At 37.8% G+C, this 17,065-nt stretch overlaps 3 protein-coding genes across 3 annotated transcripts in view; 1 reads left to right on the plus strand and 2 right to left on the minus strand.

Annotated features, from left to right (window-relative positions):
* LOC128891693 (FMRFamide receptor-like) overlaps window positions 1–4,837 on the minus strand; it is a 55,715-nt gene extending 50,878 nt beyond the window's left edge. Inside the window, exons 1-2 of the mRNA XM_054151404.1 lie at window positions 4,134–4,837; window positions 3,974–4,031 (exon numbers count right to left, since the gene is read on the minus strand). The gene's annotated coding sequence lies outside the window, so the exon portion shown is untranslated. The remainder of the gene's footprint in view (window positions 1–3,973; window positions 4,032–4,133) is intronic.
* Window positions 1–17,065, minus strand: part of LOC128891697 (uncharacterized) — an 88,069-nt gene that overhangs the window by 36,166 nt on the left and 34,838 nt on the right. The gene's annotated exons all lie outside the window — the stretch shown is intronic.
* Window positions 1–17,065, plus strand: part of LOC128891681 (uncharacterized) — a 66,197-nt gene that overhangs the window by 35,873 nt on the left and 13,259 nt on the right. The gene's annotated exons all lie outside the window — the stretch shown is intronic.

Consider the following 17,065-nt stretch of genomic DNA (forward strand, 5'->3'; position numbering starts at 1 on the left):
TATATAATATCATATAACGTGTATACGTTTGTACTTTAAATAAATAAATACGCGTGACACTGGCCATTGTTGGAACGCGTTCAGCTAACGTCGCGAAAACCGAATCGATCGTACATCGTACGTTCAGGAAAGCGAAAGAATGTTCGGCGAACACGCTGGTAGCCGTTAAATTTCGTCGAAACATCTTGGAGAATATCGAATACGTCGAACCAGTTTTCCACCGAAATCGCGGTTCGGAGTGACACGGTCGGTTTTCAATATCGTGTCTGCCACATGTCGCCTGCTTTTGCTCGAAACGATTCGTGTTTTTCCATCCTAAGCGATTCTCAGACGCTACAGTTTCGTTGATCGCGACTCGCGGAAGGAGGATGCGGTCGGCTCAATATCGAGACGTACCACTGCCTTATCCACGATGCAGAGATGGGTAAAACCCTAGGCTTCGAATAAATCTGAAGTTTGCCGATACGTTTGTCTCGTTTCCTCTTTTAAACATTTTACGGAGAAGGAAACGAGCAAACACATCAGCAAACTTCAAATTTATTCGAAGCCTAGAGTTTTGCTCATCTCTGCAACGATGCTCCCCTTCCACTACCAAAACTTCCACTTCTTCGGAAAATTTGTCAATTCTCGCAGAACTGGATCTCTGGAACTAAGAGAGCTCCGACACATTTTAAATTGTAGAAAATTTGATCTACTTAAAAAAAGGTAACGATAACTTTTCTCGTCAGGATATTCCTTTGGTAACTTTTTGGGGGAAAAACTGTAAAAAGTGCGAAAATTTCGCGGTTTTTCGACTGTAACACGGCTGACTCACGTTTCTGACGGTTGCAAATCTAGATTTATATTGGATGATTGTATAAGTTCGTGCCCGATTATCATAGACTTTGCTACGACAACTCCATTGTTTTTGTTTGGTTTGGTTTACCTACTAAATAGGTTATACGTAGTATCATATGCAAAATTAGACTGTGGAAATGAATGGCGACTACATAATTGATTAATAAAATCATATTCTTTGAAATTTAACACATTAAACTTCATTTTTAAATCGGGCACGAACTTATGCAATCATCCAATACTATCTGTGTGTGGTTCCTAACAACATATCAAACAATCAAATAAAAATATTTACGGTACTTTATGCAATGTTTGGCAATGAATTGTCTAACGTGACTGGCCTAAAAGAGTTTTAAACGGTCGTAACATTATCATTTCGAATTTCACGCGCGTGTGTTAAACACCCGAAACACGAAACACGGAATAGTAATGGGCGTCGACGTGCTTTGTTATTTCAATTAACATTGGACGGACGTCGAGTGTCTATGATTTTTTTATCATCGTACGGATCAGGGAACGACGAGCATCTCCAAGTTAGTTATTCCGGCTCGACAGTCATCAGACATTCAAGAAACCTGCATATAACATATCAAAAAATCATGTTTACGGTACTTTATGCAATGTTTGACAAAACAAATTGTCTAATGTGACTTTTTTGGAAAAAACTCTAAAAAATGCGAAACTTTCGCGGTTTTTTGACTGTAACACGGCTGACTCACGCTTCTGAGGGTTGGAAATCTAGATTTACTAGGTTGTCCCATAAATTCCCGGACACTTGATGCTTGAATTTTTGACATTCAAATTCTTGATGACAGTTGATCCAAATCGGAATTGAACAATTGGCAGAAAGATGGATGAAAACTATCAAAAACGATGGCATTTATTTTGAAGAATAATTATTGTTTGATTATAATATTATTATAAAATGATTTATTGGTAGGGAGTCTCCAGGAACTTATGAAACAACCTAGAATACTATGTGGTCCCTAACAACGTATCAAAAAAGCAAGTTTACATTATTTTATGCAATGTTTGATATCTAAACCGACTGGTCTGTATGTACACCGCGCGACAAAGACCGCGCAGGGCTTGTAATTTAATAAGACAATGGTGACCCAGTCGCGTCGCATCGTTCAAATACCGGAGCGTATCCCTGCAGTGGATCTCGTTAATTCGATTGTGATAGACTCGGAGAGGATTGATGCATTATCGTTAGCGACTACTCCAGTATTGTCTCGAAATAAACAACTCGCTATCCCCACCTTTTTATTTGTTTCACGCTGTCCAGCGCGAACGAAAGTTTCGAAGAAGATTAGAGAAAATCGAGTGCAAGATATCGCACCTTTCGGTTGTCTATGTAAGTTGGCTTAGGTACGAAAAGGTGGTTTATCTCAATATTACCCCTTTGCACTCGAGAGGTGACTTTCAGTGACCACTAGGTTTTCTTTAGGTTTAATTTCTTTGGAACTCAAAGTGCCAATTTAAATAATTGTCGTTGAGGCAAAGGTGACCTGGTTCTCAAATTTCAAATTAGAAATCTCATTTTCGAAATCAATATAATCTTAACATTCGTGGCAATAGAATGCTAAGAAAGCATCTCGAGTTGCTGATAGATACCAGAAAAAAAGGCCTCGAGTGCAAAAGGTTAATATTATATAAACAATTAATATTATATTAATTAATTAGGTTAATATTATATAAATATAAACAATTATATTTTTTAATATAGTCCTATCATTTTGTCCAACTCAAATCAATACATGTTTATATTATTGTGTCGTCCGGAAAGTCCATGCCGATTTTTGGTAGGTGGTGCAAGTCTGAATATATCTAAGTGGTTGAAAACAAATAACCTGCATACATCCCTTAAAAGGTGGAAAGGTTGTGGAACAAAATGGCACCTATGTAATTCAATAAATATATATTAAAATTCAAATCTGTTTTTTTCAATGATTCTTAGAAATTGGCACGAACTTTCTGGACAACCTAATATTTTCTCTAATTTCTTTCCTATACAAGAGACAAACTTTCAATTCCATGTGGATACTTCGAAGGACATATCTAATATACAGGGTATCTACGTATAAGTTCGGACATACGGAGGGTGACAATTCTACAACAAATTTCCAACAAAAAATTACTCTTAGACATTTTCTTTGTGTCGCCTTATTCTCGAGTATTTTCACTTGTTAAATCTATATAATAAATTTTGGTTTCGCATCATGGAGACGGGAAATTTAACGCTCTTTCGAATCGTATACTTAGTTTTAAGTTTGCACTGTAATTTGGTGGAGTTATGACCGTTCAAAAAGTGTCAAGTTGCAAACGCATAAAAAATATTACAAGTGAAAATACTCGAGAGTAAGGCGACACAAAGAAAATGTCTAAGATTAATTTTTTGTTGGGAATTTGTTGTAGAATTGACACCTTGCGTATGTCCGAACTTATACGTAGACACCCTGTATAGAATGAGTAATACAGTATTGTCTCGAAATAAGCAACTGCTTTCTGTCTCGAAATAAGCAACTGCTTTCTGTCTCGAAATAAGCGACTCGTTATCCGAGTGAGGGATCCGACAAGAAGTTAGAGGCCCGTGAAAGCGAGAAGCCATAAATCTTTCATGACCAACTGAACAGATTAGTGAAAAAAGCACAGAATATGTGTAATACTTTTTCTTTCTCTGGCGTGTGTATTCTCCGATATACTACTGTTAGTTGTACATATGCGTTCCATTCGTTCGATTTTACTAATGCTAAAATGAGAAAGCATGTCATCTTCTATCATTCTTCAAAGTACAACACTCAACTCGAGCGATCACTTTATAGTTTATCACTTTATATGTAGTTTATAGAACTCCCTGTTTTGTCTACGGGTTTCCCCTCGTCGCGCTCGAAAACAAAGTCAAGCCGAATTAAGCAACTCGCCGGTCCCGACCGAGTTGCTTATTTCGAGACAATACTGTACCCAATTGAAATTTCCTAGTTATCAAAGGTCCCCGTTTAAAATTCACGCCTTAATACGAGCCAAACTACACCTACGAACGACGCTAGTCAAAACTAGCGCAAGAAATTTCGTTGCGTCACACTTCCCAAACAACACTCTGCGATGTACGATAAATACTTGTGTACTTACTTACTTACTTACGCAGTATTCTCCGCATTTTGTAACGTGGCCGCTTCGTTATGAGTTAATTCCTGAAAATCCAAGCTCTGTATTACTGCGAGAGGATAATTGTTTCGCGAGAAATATAGGGTTTCGCGGAGAGATTAATGTTTTTCGTCGCAACTCGTACGTACTGGGATTTCCTTGAAACGGTTAGAGGACATTTGTCTTCCACCTCGTAGAGAGTTTCGTTTCGCGATATCCGTTTCAATCGCCTTATTTCCCGATCGAGATCTTCTCCTTTGAAAGCGGACATCCCTTAAACGGCAGAAGCTTTCAAGTTTTCATCGTCGATCGGAATCCAATTATTTTCTCCGCTTATATTTGCTGCGAGTGTGCCATCGGTGGTTACTTTCAAAGAATTCCGATCAAAGTTGGAATCGGTAGCTGTTTCTTTACCGAGGATAATGAATTTGCCGCGAGAAGACGAGCGATTATCCCGCTAGTCGTAACTTGTAACGTTGTTTATTGCCGATCGAATGACGAAGGCAAGTAAGTCGCACCGAATCTATAGACCGTAATGGGTCCTTGGGAAAGAAAGTCGTGGGAATTTTTAGGTCACCGGGACAAGGGGACAAGGGTACAAGGGGATTCCGGGGAATGGCGGAGAGCCGAGGTGGGAGGGAATATTTCCCGTCGTTGTCCTGCTTCGTAACTAATTCATTTCTATTCTCACGGACGTGTTTCGTTTATCGTTTTATCTGCAACATCGGATGTGTAACTTTACCGTTCCCTTTTATGGTCACCTGTGGTTATCGCTGTTCCTCTCTCTCTCTCTTTATTCCTTATTCGTTTCCTTGCGTTTACGCTGAATAAAAAACTGGGCGGCTTTAATGCACTTGTCGTCATACATACAATATGTTTCAGAAGCAATGCTTTTATTATTTTTCAATTGTGTACGTACGCGTTATCGGCGCTGCTAAGAATTACATTCGGGTACAGCGTTTAACATTTATATTGTTAGCGATAATTAGACTGCGGATCTTTATGCAAAATAAAATCTTGGCGAACGTGCCAACAAAAATCGAACCTGAATAGGAATTTATTTTATTCTGCAAATATTATTACGTGAACTTTACTTTCCATCTTTTTTATATTCTTGTATATTGTTTGTATTTTGTAGGTTCTTGCACATTCAAATTTCCTATAAATGCATAAAGATCCGCAGTCTACTGATAACATAGCTTGATCATAGCTGAAATAGAAAACGTATTGGAAACATGGCAGTTTGTCTACAGTGGGTGTAGAAAGTATTCGTACACCGATCAATTTCCAAAAAAAAACACTATGTAAAATTGTAATTTATTAATTTATTTTTTCTAAACAATGACATTCTACATATTCTGGGAAATCTCTAGAATAGATAGAGTACAAAAAAGAAATAGCTATTTATGAAAGTTACGAAATTAACAAAAAAGAATTTAATTACAAGTATATTAATTTACAAATATGTAATACTTCCTTTGTGGGATTTCCTGTTGATTTTATAAATACTGCTACTCTTTTAGGCATTTAATTACCTAAATGTCGATGTTATTCGGAGTGGGATCTTTCTCCATTTCTCTGTTTAGTCATTTTTAAAAGTACTTTACTGGAAATTTGATGTTTTCCTAATTCGTACGGAGCAATAAACTAATGTGTTTAATGTGTTCGTCATAAGAATCGTGCAAATACTTATTGCTTCTATACTTTTACCCACTTTTCGCATTTTTTTTTGTTAATTTCACAAATTATATTAACCAGTAAATGTTGTTTGGACTATATCTATCTTAGAGACTTCCGAGAATACGTAGAATACGTAAAATCATTGATTATAAAAAAAGAAGTTAAGAAACTACAATTTCACACAAAAGTTTTTTTGGGGAAATTGATCGGTCTACGAATACATTCTACACCGACTGTATGTATCTAAGTAGTAAACACAGCGTGGATAGCAGTCCCCAGCCCTTGTTATTATTAACTTTTTTGTTGTGAAACTGTTACCATCATATTCCTGACATTTTTCTGATTAGAATGAGACTAAACACGACGCAATTCGCAACATATTTAATTGTAACAACTTATTATGTATCGTCCGAATTATGTCGTGTTTATAAAAATAGATAAAAATGGGACTCTACTCTATTCGGTGTTGGACCAGCGATCAATGTCAATCAAGAGGCAATGTATTTTTACGTCGTAAAATGCATGGTAAAACTTTTACCATTATGTTCCTGACATTTTTATGATTAGAATGAGACCAAACACGAGGTAATTCGCAACATATTTACTTGTAACATTCTATTATGTATCAGATATCGTAAAACATTAACTAAAAAACAAACTGCATGGTAAATATCGTCTGAATTATATCGTATTCATAAAAATAGATAAAAATGGGACATTTATCAGACGGTCCTGTTCATAATTACTCTATTCGGTGTCGGACCAGCGATCAATGTCAATCAAGAGGCAATGTATTTTTACGTCGTAAAATGCATGGTAAGACTTTTACCATTATGTTCCTGACATTTTTATGATTAGAATGAGACCAAACGCGACGCAATTCGCAAGATATTTAATTGTGGAACGCACAATTGAAAAATAAGAAAAGCATTGCTTGTGAAATAAACTTGCCTGCCACCAATGTATATACAGCGACGCCAGAGGAAGCGATGACGTCATCCAGCGTTTCACCTTGTAAGGAACTCACTTCACTAGGGTTTATTTGCGTATATACGCATACCGTTCTTACACTAAACCTTTGTTTATCAATCGTACGCTCACGTTCGCGGTTTATGGCCAACTGTCCCTTCCACCTTCGGGCTCCGAAATTTCTATCGGCCGACACACACACACACACACATGCAATCATAGTCGCTTTCTGGCGCCTTATTTAAACCTTACAACTTTTCGTAACACTTTCGCGTCACTCTTTTCGGCCGAAACCCTCCGGTAAAACACATTCTACACCCTCTGTTCCATAATCAACCGGGATGGCTTTAAAAATAACAGAACTAATTAGAAAATCATGACATAATCATTTTGTTTGTTCAAAATATTCTCCCTCATCCGGAATACAACGATTTGCACGTTCAAAAAGTGCATCAAATGACCCCGCCACTACATTTATTAAACTAGAGCCATTCCGGTTAGGTTTGGGACAGAGGGTGTATTTTAAATACGTATTTTCAACGAATGTCGATGTACACGTTTTGTTTCCCTGTGCGTTCCTTGCTCTAAATTTTTTAGCGCCACATTATTGCTATGAAACTCGTCTCACGATCTTGAACAGTTCGGAAAGTTTTCGCCGAGTCGGTGCATCGGAACGCGAACAGTTCCGAGTTTTCAAATTCGTTTAAAGGTAAAACTTTAACGAAGGTGAGTCCAGGAGCGCTGCGAGATAGTCGCGTCGCGTCAGTGCTTCCGAGACGTAACGAACACAACCGAAGAAGCTCGGAAACTCGCGCGAAAGTCGCGAAAGCAAGTTAACTCGATTACGTTGCTTTTGCTAAATTCGATAAGAAACAGATTGTTTAACGTCGCTGCAGTTTACATCTCGAACACCGTTGCTTATTCGCAGCTCGATTGCGTTTATTGTCACGAATAAAGGCTCGCTTAAATCGTTCCAAGAGAAGCTCGACTCGTTCGCCCGATAAGGGGATAATTATTAACGGCTTTGAAAGTTTTACGATCACGATCGCGATCCACCGTGCGATATCAAAGAACGCGATCCTATATTGCGAAAGTTGGCAAGTTATTAGAAGAACGTCGACGAGCTTTTCAAAGTTCGTTGCAGCTTACAGGATGGATGCACGCGAAAGCAAAAGCCGTAAACTTGCTCGCTTCTAAGCGATGGTATTTCGATTAATTAAAATTTCTTTCTTACTTATCCGAGTTGTGCTCGTGTAATTTATACAATGCCAATTTCCCGAACCTGTCCCTGGAATCGTTCCAATTTTCGATTCGTTTCGTATCGCGAGCAATATTTCCATTCGTTGTTTCTCGTAAAGTGTGCGTTATCTTGCAGTTACGCGGTAGCTACTCGTCAATTTTACGCGCGTTTTCAGCCGTAGAGTGAATCGACTGTGAAAAAATTCACGGAAATTGGTATTTCGGAACGCGAATCGTTTCTAGGAACTCTTTTAATTTACGAAATGGAAAAAACAGTCGCGCGGAACGCTAATTACGTTTCTTGCGAGCCTGGAGATTCGACGTAACAGCCAATACCGCTTGCGGCAAAAATGAAATTAATCAAGGATAATCAACGACGAATAATACGCAAACATAATTACGATAGAAATAAATATTGTGTATAGTATACAGGGTGTCTACGTATAAGTCCGGACATACGCAGGGTGTCAATTCTACAACAAACTTCCAACAAAAAATTACTCTTAGATATTTTCTTTGTGTCGCATTATTCTCGAGTATTTTCACTTTTAATATTTTTTATGCGTTTGCAACTTGGCACTCTTTAAACGACCATAACTCCATCAAATTATAGTGCAAACTTAAAACTAAGTATACCATTCGAAAGAGCGTTAAATTTTTCATCTCGGTGATGCCAAACCAAAATTTATTACGTAGGTTTAACAAGTGAAAAATTAGGTCAAACTTTACATTGTGACAATTAAAAAAAATTTGACTTTTTCTCTATCCGTTTTTCGGTTTTAAATACATTGTTGTTTGGCGGGCACTCCTCGGGAACAACTTCCTCGAAGTCTCAGCTTTTGAATGGTATTGTCAACAAAAATTGTGGGTTGGTATTTTCGGGAGAAAATGACGTTTGAATGCAGAAAAGCAAACGTTATTAGATGAAAATCGATATTTTTAAACAAAAATCGACTTGTCACTTTAAAATTAACTTGACATCGGGTTTGATGTATTTTTTGGTGACACTTCCGAGTCTCCCCAATTAGGAAAAAGACTGTTTTTTTTTTACACCTCAAGGTTTTGTTTTTTTCCAATAAATTATTTTTTTCGAATTTAGATTATTTTATCCGATCTCCTGTGCCGAAAACATCGTTTTTTTGCTGTGTGAAATCGATCGTGTTGCAATCTACATATTATTTATCGGTACATCGAGGTAGATATTGATTAAATAATCTCTAAAAATGAAAATTCTATGGATACATGTTCAAAAAACAATTATTATTTTCCTCTCACTCAGCCTCTATACGCGGCTGGGAGAGGCTTGAGGTGTAAAAAAAACAGTTTTTTACATATTAAATTTCTTTTTTTTTTAATGAAGTTTTAAAAATCAAACAGTTGTGCGAATACTTATTGCTTCAACATTTCCTGTTAATTTCGCAACTTACATAAATAGCTATTTTCTTTGTAATCTATCTATTCTAGAGATTTCCGAGAATATGTAGAATGTCATTGTTTATAAAAAATAAGTTACTAAATTACAATTTTACATAGTTTTTTTTTTTGGAAATTGATCGGTGTACGAATACTTTCTACACCCATTGTATGTATATGATTGAAGGTATAGAGTATATCGTGGCATGTTGCGACTGTTCCGGTGGCGTGTCATACGTCGTCGACTCGCATCACTTGGTTCGTCTTTCATGACACGATTAATGTGCCCAAGAGATGGATCGACAAATCGATCGATTAATTTTACAAATTTCATTAAGTCAGCTTTACCAACTTTGACATCACCGATCGGTGGATCGGATTTATTATTATTTACCAGTCTGTATGTACAGATACTTTGAGCTTAGAGCTAGAGCTGGCTAACGAATATAAAATATGGAAAAGCCTATGGCATAAAGATGTGCAATGGAGAAAATAAAAAACAATTAAGGAAAAAAGAGATCTTGTTTAAAGTGGGGTTCCGGAAAAGTGCAGAACACAAGAGGACGAAGTAGCTCTCAATAGTACGCACTATAAAGAAACAAACAAAACCTACTGGACGAATTAAACGAATACTCGACAGTGCTTCGTAATGGTATGGCATAAAGATGTGCAATGGAAGAAATGTAAAACAATTAAGTAAATAAATATACATGTCGAATTGAGTAACCTCCTCCTTTTCGAAGTCGGTTAAAAAGAGATCTTGTTTAAAGTAGTGTTCTGTTTCACACAGAGTCGTTCAACCGTCTTGATCTTTCGAGAGCCTGTCGTTAACCAAATAGCGACGAATCAGCTGTTCCGAAAAATCAATATATCGATTGGACGTTGACACGGCTAACCAGACATATTTCTCGTTTCACTCATGTTGAATTCATTTGTCTTAACCCATTGACAGGGTTCCCCGCATACTTGAATGCAATTCACTCGATTTCCTCCTCTGTTCTCAAGAGGGGTCAACGAAATAATCGAATCGAGCTGCAGTTATTCAGTTTTTCAAAGACCTTTGACCGAATACGTTCGAGCTCATCAGACACGGTTCTGATGAAAAAGTTTTCGTGTTAAGGTAAACGGACGCGATATCAGACACAGTTCTGAATTAAAATCACGTATCAATTGGTCGTTAGAATCCTTGATATTCGGCTTATTCTGATTGTATAGCATTCAACGTAAGATTGATTGACTGAGGTCGATCATCGTCAACCTTCTTCGTTTTCCATAATTAATCAGTCGAATAGTGCCGAATAATCTTTGGATTCAGCCAATTGATGTATCGAATTACTAATGATTGGTCGAATAGAGTTCAACACGGAACTCAACCAATTATTTATCGTTCTCGAAGTGCGTTGGTCGAAAAAGAGTCGTAATAACGAGACTCAACCAATCGTCACGATTTCGAAATTCATACATCAAGAAAACGACGCGTCTAGGGCAGGAATTGTCAGATGCAGCCCTACCGATGAGTCTACTGACAATTCCGAGACGAAACGCACGCACTCCGTAAATTCGATCCATTTCAATCAATCATTCAATATTAATTTGGCGAATGATGATCCGATTGTTTGTATCTTTTAAAAAATTTCAAAAGTAAAAGTATGCAATAGTAGAGTTCCGGAAAAGTGCAGAAGAAAAGAGGGCGAAGTAGCTCTCAATAGTACGCACTATAAAGAAACAAACAAAACCTACTCGACGAATTAAACGAATCCTCAACTTCGTAATGGATGGAAAAATGAATGGACTCCGATATAAAGAGCAGGTCCATTACGATACGTATTGACACATTGATTTCTTCTTCTTCGAGCCATCTCGACTTTAAGACTCGACTTGACGTTTCCGAAGCTGGTCGTTACCAAAGATATTGATTTTTGTTCGCGGTGTGGAATCGTTAACATCGGAAAGTAATTAGGTTACGGTCGTTGGATCGTTTTAATGGACCCATACCTAAGCTAACCGCCCGACATATAATTAGAATCGGTAAATTTTATGAAACGAGGGAGAAATTGCGTGGACGTATCCTAAGTCACGTTATGTCAGCACCTCCCGTCGGCGTTGACGTCGGTATGACGACAAAGGGAGATTGCGTGGCGAACGATCACTCTTAATCGAAGTAGATATACATGTATATCATAGTTTAACCTACCTACCGATTGTGAGATTCCCTCGAGAACCCACGGGATAGTCTACGTGAAAAGAATAAGAGCTCGACGGCGAAGCGTAACTATTCTTTTTCTTCTTCTCAGTTTCATCGATTTTCTCATTGTAAATTTTCCCGTCGTCTAGGGAAATTGCTCCGTTAAAAATCGGTTCCGAGCTGCGCGACGAACGAGCTTTCGATATTATTATATTACACATTTATGTATATGTAGTATACCGAAGAAAAATTGACCACGAATCAGTAGCAAATGTCAGAGTTTTAGATGACCAACGTTGACAAAGAGATATTTACTATCGTAAGAGTTGTGTAAAGACTGAGCAGAAGCTACAACACTACTGCATTCGCATGTTAAGTGCTTTTACATTGGGTTGTCCAGAAAGTTCGTGCCGATTTTGACAAAAATTCAGAGGCACGTTTGAATTTTGATATACAATATATCAAGTACATCAAGTACAATATATCAAGATATCCAGTATATCAATATATACAGTATACTTATTGAAGTATATAGGCACCATTTTGTCCCATAACCCTTCCACTTTTTAAAGGGTGTGTACATGTTATTCGTTTTTAACCATTCCGATATATTCAGAGCTGTACCACCTATCAAAAATCAACATGGACTTTTCAGTCAACCCTATATACAGTGGGTGTAGAAATTGTGGTTTCTTAAATTCTTTTTTTATAATCAATGATATTCCACATATTCTTAGAAATCTCTAGAATAGATATAGTATATCCAAACAATTACTACTTTATATAATATGCGAAATTAACAAGAATATACGAAAAATTGGCAGAAATGTAGAAGCAATAAGTATTTGTACGATTTCTACGTTTTTGACGTAAACACGTTAGTTTATTGCTTCGTACGAATTAGAAAACATTCAATTTCCAGAAAAGTAGTTTTAAAAATGGCTCTAACAGAGAAATGGAAGAAAATCCTACTCCGAATAACATCGACATTTAGGTAATTTAATGCCTAAAAGAGTAGCAGTAATTATAAAATCAAAAGTAAATCCCACGAAGTATTAATTATTTAGAAATTAATGTAAATTTCGTTTTTTTTTTGTGAAGTTTTAAAAATTAAACAGTTGTACGAATACTTCTTCCTTCTATATTTCCATTGATTTATGTTTTTTCTTGTTAATTTCGCAACTTATATAAATAACTGTTTTTTTTTTGTACTGTATCCATTCTAGAGATTCCCAAGAATATATAAAATATCATTGTTCATAAAAAAGAAGTTAATAAATTCCAATTTCACATAGTTTTGTTTGGAAATTGATCGGTGTACGAATACTTTCTACACCCACTCTATCCAAACCTGTTAAATATACAAATCTACAAAATATTGTTATTACTTTCTAATAAATGTTACAAAAAAAGAAAAGGTAGCCTCACCGACGAGTCCATTAGCAGGCCCAGTACGAAACGCTCTCTTCCTTTTCTCCTCTCTCGCTCTTCCTCCACAGGTACCACCACCCACGCGTACCTCTTTCGGAACTAATAAATATTTATTATATCTACATATACAGAGTATCGCTGTCGTCCACCGAATGTTATACCCGTAGGTGCGATAAATAAGTACCCAAGTCGTACAAGTTTCGATGAGAACATTGACGATGCACGGCTCGAGTGGATACCGATCGATCCCACCGGCCGAATCTTTCGCGAACCGTACAAATTTCTTGACAAAGTACGAGTCGATTTGTTCAACATCGCGTGCTTTCTCTGACGGTGCTCGGTTTTGCAAGTTGGCTCATGCATACTGCATGAACCGTGAACGATTTACAACAGCTGTGACGTCAACGCCAACGGCGCGGCATTACACCTACGCCTACGTCCTCCCTGACGCCGACGGTTGACCGATCGTGTCGGGTCTTGTTTGGTAATCGAAACAATACTGCTCGACTCGACTCCCTTCGTCGGTTACACGCTATTAGTATGTTCGTCTTATCGTGTTGGAACATTTACTAAACAGCAACATGTCATTTTACTACAAAAATAAATGGTGTTATCGCTCTGTACTCTTCCTTTATTCGCTGTCCTTCTCTCGAAGCTTATTCGAGAGGTCGAAGTTTGTCGGCAAATATCGGAGAATGCACGAACTCTACCATGAATGCACCAGTTCAGTCCTGAGTTTGTTGTGCATTTATGGAGACTCTACTGTACCCAGAACCATCTATACCATTTTAATCTAACGACTAATTAACGAATTACAGGTAAATCGGTAAAATCGAGTTGCGACAAATGAGAGAAAAGTTGCTGTTGGAATATTTACTAAACAGCAACATGTCATTTTACTATGTAACAAATTTGTTGTGTATTCCAAATCTGAGAAACACATTCAAGATGCGAAAGAACTAACGAGGTACACAGAATTTTAAAGGTCTGAGAGTGTTTTACTCGTGTATTTTAATAGTGTTCTCGATCTCCATTTCCACCAACGTCGTCAATGATTATTTGCTCTTAAAATCGCTCCTACTTAATCTATGCAGCTCAACGTTGTTGAAATATTTACTTAAATTCAACATGCCTTTACTACAAAAATAAATGTACTGAGAATATATGCACAACGTTATATCTGTCACTGCAGAATAACGAAAGAGAAATTTTTCGTTTAGGCTATGGGCTACGCTCTCAAGTTCGTAAAAGGACCCTTCCTGTAGTTTACTAAAGACTAATCAGATGTGCTAAAACTACGCTGTATACAGCTAGAAATTCTTTCTACGGTTTTCTTCTAATGTTCACCGGTCAGTCTCGTACAGCTCCTCGTTGAGAAAAGATCACAGTTTGCTCGTGAAAATTTAGTAACTAAAGCTACAGTTAATCTATAAATTCAGTATTTTATTATTCACTTATACCCCATTTCCAATATATCGTTAATTCTATTCGAGCGATATTAGCTTCCGTAAGTAAACGATCCGACCGCCACAAATTAATCAGTTTACGCGTTCGTTCGACCGTCGCATCAACCACTTTTACGAATGTTCGTTTTTATTAACCGACTTCGAAAAGAACAAGGTTACTCAATTCGACATGTATATTTTTGTTTTCTTTTTACTCGTATTTCATACTCTTTCTTTCGAGTCGAGTGTTCGTACTTTCGCCGCGAGTGACGAACACGGAATAGCAAGGATCTCGGTAATAAGACGGAGGTTACCGTACGGAATTGCGCGAAACAACCCGCGGTCTCGTAATTTCTCGTTTGCTGGTCGCGACAATTTTGGAAACGTACTACTGCAGTCGGAACAGAAGAACTCGACCCCCTGTTACATACTACACCCCGTTACAACTTTCTCGTTGTTTCATCTTGCGCGCGGGAATGAAATCATTTTAGCGTTTCTATTAACGATATAGTTACATTGTTCAAGTTACGCAACACGAGGTACCGCGTGACACGGTTTTCTGGAAACTTTTTCGTGTCAAGTCGAGTGAGCTTGTGTCGAATCGAAATACACTAGAGGTTCTATTATCCGCACAACGTGCCTTCTTATGTCCAAGCATTTAAGTCATTTGAAAATGGACTTCTATGGTTTGAGGCACAACGGGAATGTAATTCTACGCAGCTGCTTACAATACAAAATTTATATGCATTAGGGGTCAAAAAGATATGGGATCGTTTTGAAATAAACTCAATTTTGTTCGTTTCTACTGGAATAAATGATATTTAATGCGAAAGAAAGTAATTATTCTATTATCCGAAAATTCCATTATCCGGCCACTTTTGTCTCCCTATTAATTCGGATACAGGTGTCCCTAGTGTATTCGACTCCGAGGTTTTCTTCTCGTGATACAAAGTTTGTCGTTAGGTGATCGTTTAATTTTTTCGAGCTCGGGTTGGGGTTAATAACAGTAATTAATCCTAATTTGATAAATCTCGGTAGGCTGTGGTGAACTCGGTTTAACGAGCACTTAATTAATCTCGAGAGAATGAGAGAGGAGAGGGGAGAGGGGAGAGAGAGAGAGAGAGAGAGAGAGAAGAAATGAGAAAAGTTTTACTCGAACGACATTCGATAATAATGTTGAAATTTGTTCTCAAACTCCGAAACCTCAGCTCGGAGTTCGGAGTAGTCCGGAATCGGAGAATGAAGCATTTTGCCGGAAAATAATGTTTCGTCTAAACTTGGACTCGAAAGGATTCGTTCGAAATATTGAAAACCGGAAAAGTCGGTATCGGTAAAATTTACTTCAATGAGATAATTAAAAGTATTCGACGAGAGTGGTAGAGCCGGAGGGCAGATTTGTGCAGAGCGAATAGATAAGCCAAGATAAATTAGCATTCGTTTCGCGAAACGGAGGAATACGAGTAGCGCGTTATCCTGTACTGTCTGATAGCTGATACCGCGTCGTTTTTCTAAGGATCGTTTCGCTTATCGTAATCAGACTACGCGTTTTCCTCGGCACGAGCCAAGCGTTGGCGTTGTCGCACATCCAGGGACATTGGCCTCGGCACACGACCACGGGACCGTCTCGAAAATTCCTTATTTGTATGCTGCCCCGTTCGTTCCAGCGACGAGAAAGAATTTATTTCGTCCCTCGTTTTAATGAACACCCGAAAGGGCAAAACGAAGGAAAAAGGAAAAAGAAAAGGGACGAGGAGTTTGGGTGTTTTTGAAAAATGTTGCGCGACACCTTTAAATGCCAAAAAGCTAAACGAGGCGTACACGTATGTAGCAGAGACGGCGTGAACTGCTACTTTTGAATCACTCGTGATTCAATCACGTTCATTCTATATCACGATGATTTTTCATAGTGATTCGTGATTCTTCGTGATCGCTTCTGATTGGCAGAGAACATTCTTTTCACTTTTCACGAATTATGTTCTTGGATTATATACGTATCATAATATGGCCTAAAAGCAATGGTAATATGGTTTTAATACAATTTAAATTTAACTCATTTGTAGTTTCTTGAATTTCCGCTAAGGGGAGACAACAAGACACTAACGATAACAATTAACAATTAACGCCATCTTCTGGATCACAGTCGTGATCGAAGTTTAATCACGACTGCGTTCGTGATTGTTGTGATCACCGTGAAAAATCACTAACAGTGATTTTTCACGCCATCCCTAGTATGTAGTGTAGACCAGGGGTGGCCAACCCAAATGATTTCGCGGGCCACTTTCAAAATGCATCATAACTCCGCGGGCTGCATATAAAATTATGAATCCCCATATTAGATTTGAATCCATTATAGACACTTTTTTTGCTCTTCAGCTCTTCAGCTTTTTTCGACACGTAATCGACAGAGCTCGATCGCGCTCCTTGCATTTTTCGATCGTGTTTCGTGAAAACCCTCAGGTACGCAATATTATTTAAAAAGCAAATCAATTAATTTTTTCTCATAATTTCGACAGTTAATTTATGAGTATATGCAAAATGAATGTATCTTTTTAAGACATTGATTTTCGCTACTTTGGCCATTATAAAATAAATATTATGGCCACTTCTGTATGCGCAGCGTAGAGGTGTGTGCGTGAGTGCGTGCGTGCGTGCGTGCGTGCGCGCGCGCGCGCGTGTGTGTGTGTGTGTGTGTGTGTGTGTGTGTGTGTGTGTGTGTGTG

This window comes from Hylaeus anthracinus, unplaced genomic scaffold (genome assembly GCF_026225885.1).
Source record: "Hylaeus anthracinus isolate JK02 unplaced genomic scaffold, UHH_iyHylAnth1.0_haploid 12002, whole genome shotgun sequence".
NCBI lineage: Eukaryota > Metazoa > Arthropoda > Insecta > Hymenoptera > Colletidae > Hylaeus > Hylaeus anthracinus.